At 33.6% G+C, this 4,042-nt stretch overlaps 1 non-coding gene across 1 annotated transcript; it reads right to left on the bottom strand.

Moving 5' to 3' along the window:
* Window positions 1-2,409: 2,409 nt before the first annotated feature.
* Window positions 2,410-2,491, bottom strand: TRNAS-GCU (transfer RNA serine (anticodon GCU)). The gene has a single exon. It is a non-coding gene; the product is annotated as a tRNA-Ser (tRNA).
* Between the last annotated feature and the right edge of the window lie 1,551 nt (window positions 2,492-4,042).

The raw sequence follows: 4,042 nt of genomic DNA, 5'->3' as shown, positions 1-4,042 counted from the left end.
TTTGGCGTGCCTTTTTGTGCAGTCTTTCGGCTGTTTACAAGTCGAGTGGATCAATTTTTAGTCTATTTCCATTTGGCGTGTGAAAGATTTTACCATCAAAAGCTAAACGTCAAAAAGATGCAAAAAAACCCATTTTGGACTGATTTCGAGAAGCTCCAAATGAAGCTTTTCGCATTTTATTTTCGTGTGGAAAATGCACGAAAAGACGTGCATCTTCCAAACATGCTTCAGGCTGCTCAAATTTCATGCAAAAACTCAATGCTTTTTTTTGACTGTCAAAGCTACCAAAAGATCTTCCCAAAAAGACACACCAAATGTGGCCAAACATCTTGTGCAGGAAAATTGGCAAAGAGCTACATTTTCATTTCCTGAAATATCCATGGGGACCAAATACTCTAGAAAATCATGTAAAGAAGGATTGAAGGTGGAGAACAAATGATTAAAACAACCCCTTAATTAGTGTATTCTCATTTGTCGACGAGTTAGACGCCCATTCACCCAATGTATCTCTGACTCTGAGCCAATAAATAGAGTTCTTGTGATGCCTATGAGGCAAAATGATGAAAAAATCTGATATTTGAGGTGTTTTCTTCTTGAATTTAGGCTTCAGAACATTTTATTTATTCAATTTGGTAGGTCAGCTTCTGAATTCTCTTTCTAAAATTTCCTTGTTTGTTGTGTGCCATGTTTTTAATATGATATCCCAATAGTCTTACATTTATTGAGAAGAGGACTCACCAGCTACACCCCACATGTGTTGAACCTTTGTTTAAAAACCATCCTCCGCAGTCCAAGTGGCTTCAAAATGTTGAGAGTGTTTCAAAATCATCATCCTCTATTTGATAACCTCTGTTTCCTTTTCCTTTTCACAATAATCTTACATTTCCTTTTCCATTTCATTAAAAGAATTAATGAAATGGCACATATCTCTAGATTGTGAAGCACGGAAAGAATTTGAACCGGTCAGGGGTCCGGTTACTAGTTCGAATGGTCGGCCCATTTTGACAAAAAAAATAAAAATTAAAAATTTTGAAAAATGATCAAAACCGTTTAAATGGTTAACCAACCAGTTCAGCGGTTTGTTGACCAAAATCAACGGTTTTGGGGAGAAAAACGGTTTTAGGGAAAAACAAAACCGATAAGGCGACCAGTTTCCAATTTTTTTGATCCGACCATTCGGGGTCTGGTTTTGAAAACCATGCTTTTTCATTACTATTTAATATAGAATTCAGATCACTAAGAAGAGCCCAATAGAATCTATGGTTGCATTTGTTTTAGGTGTAAATTCAATTTTACACCAGTGGGAAATGTGAACCAGTTTATTTGTCAACGGAGATTGGTACTACATTGCATTCAACTAAAGCATTGACATAGAATAGGTTGAAGACAAAACCTAAGATGGAAGCTACTGTAGTCGACATAGAATAGGGAGCGCTGAGAGTGTCGCCACATCATCGCCAGTTTTGCAAGAATATAGGCCTGATTTCGTTGTTGTGACAGGGGATCGTGCTATCAGGAGAAGTTTCATGTGGTCATTGCTACAATCGATTGATTCTACCTGCTCAACAAACAGAATAGATTTTAAGTGATGGTTTCAGGGAGGCGAAGATCAAAGTGAAGAAAGAGGAAGGACTGCCCGTTCTGCATTCGTCTCGAAGGAGAAAATTATCTATAGTATCTTTGGGTGATTTTAGAGATTCAAAAAAATAAAACGAAAGAGGAGGGAAGCAGAGGAAGAAGAAGAAGAAAAAGGAGGAGAAGAGAGAAAGAGAGAACGAAAGAGAGGTAGGTGGAGATAGAAAGGTCGGAGGTGGGTTCAGATCTACCGCTGGTTGTGGTGGTGGTGACGGAAGTGAGAAGAAAAAAAGGGGGAAAGAAGAAGAATAAGAGAGAAGAAGAAGAGAGAGAAAGATCCGGTTGCAAAAGATCGGGTTGGGTTTTGCCGCTGCCACCCTAGGTTTAGATCCGCCGCTGCAACAAGTTGCAGCATACGAATTTATCATTGTAAAATAAAACCAACTTTACATTTTTATGAACCAGACATTTCTTTTTGCGCTTTCTTAAACTGAGCCTAAAATTTTTAATAAGTACATCTTGCAAAACGTAAAAATACATTTTGTATAGCGTGAACCAATAAAAAGAAAATAAACCGTATGATGTATTTAACATTATTGGTTAGCATTTTATCCTTTTTAATTTCCAAACTGAAATAAAAAAAAAAAAAAAAAAAAAACCCGAAAGGCTTTGAACCTGAGTCCCTAGATAAAATATGTCGTTTAATTAAAATTCAAACCTAATTTAGTTTTTTAGTTGAATAATGGAGGGTTTGAATTTGAAGGAAGGATTTTTTTTTAACATTTTTGCTTATTTAAAAAGTCTTTGACTGATTTGTTGCAGCAAAACATAAACCGTCGCCTGAGAGATTCGAACTCTCGCGGGGAAACCCCATGTACTTAGCAGGCACACGCCTTAACCACTCGGCCAAAGCGACAATTGATGTTAAAGGTTTCTATGACAATTTAATCCATCTCGTAAATCACATCAAACCATAAACTTACTATATTATAAATGAATTATCGAAGAAACCATCACAAAATCTGAAAACCATAATATGTAACGATTGCATAGTGACAATTGGATTTCAAAAGCTTCTAATAGCATTCATAAATAAACATCATAGTATTTTCCACCCCAAAATAACATTAAACCATAAACCAATTATATTCTTCTTGAACTGTCGACAAACCATCACAAAAGCTGAAAATTAGAATATCCAGGCATTACATAGTTCCCATTATCCCTTGATCAAGAGGAGAGTTATAATAAAGTGAAACAACGCCGTATATCCTTAAATTGTATTCCATCATTGAAACTCCTTTGGATGCAGAAATTGCAAAATCTTTTTAATTATCTGGTTTTTTATTTAGGGTAAATTTCTTAAACTACTCTTCTGGTTTACATAATTGACTAGCTGTATTCTTACTCTTTTAAAATTGACTAACCCTACCCTTACTGTTTCTAATAATTGACTAACTCTACCCTTACTATTAAATTCCACTAATATTCTCAAAACTCATTATAACAAATAGAAAATAAAAGAATTAATTATGCTAAAAAGATTAAAAGCTACCAAAATAAATTCTAACAAGAAAATTGCTATTCTAAATATTAAACCAAAATTAAAATAAACAAAAGAAAATTATGTGGCAATAAATAAAATAAAATAAACATATTTTTTTCTATTTTTTTATTTGAAATAAAAGAAAAACAAAAACCTAATAAGGCAAAAATTCAAACAAGAAATTATAATAAAGAAAGAAAATATATCCAGAAACAAAACGAAAGAGAAATAATGCTAAAAACAAATAAATTGGATCTAAAAAAATTAATTAAAAATTTGAAAATCGAAATTCATCCAAAAAAACGAAATTGAAAATAAAAATAAAAAAATCGAAAATGAAATGGGACGACTACACCTGAAACGCAATCCAATTTCTCTTCTCTTCTCTTCTCTCCCGTAGTCTCGCAATGCTCCAATACCCCACCTTTCGCTATTTTCGTCATGCAAAGTCAAAGAGAAGTAAGAATTAAAATGAGATAATGGATCAAGTAATAAAATGAAAATAAAAAAAATAATGAAATAGATCCGAATAAAGCATAAAACTTGGTGTTAGCGGAAGCGTGTCGTTAAGCACTTTGGAACACCAGTTTAATATTTATAAATTTTTTTTTCCATTCTCAAACAAATATAAACACAATAAATGGGTGACAACAGGTCGTATCCACAGAGAAGCAAGGGAAAAACCGTTACGCACTTAGATATGGGAAAGAGAATACAATTGGGAATTGTAGAAAATAAGAAAATAAAATTTATTAATGCTGAAATTAAAGGCTCGGAATTAAACAAGACAATTACTAAAATTCATAAATTAACAGAGTATTGAAATTAACAAAAGAAATAAATAAAAGTGATCCAAAATTTGGATTTAGTGGCGGTAGCTGCGGATTGGTCGGACAGCTTGCAGGATCCCTTCCTGACAAA

The sequence above is a fragment of the Nelumbo lutea genome, chromosome 5 (genome assembly GCF_056320005.1).
Source record: "Nelumbo lutea isolate HS-2025 chromosome 5, American lotus-T2T, whole genome shotgun sequence".
In the NCBI taxonomy this organism is placed as follows: domain Eukaryota; kingdom Viridiplantae; phylum Streptophyta; class Magnoliopsida; order Proteales; family Nelumbonaceae; genus Nelumbo; species Nelumbo lutea.
This window is presented reverse-complemented; position numbering and strand designations above follow the sequence as displayed.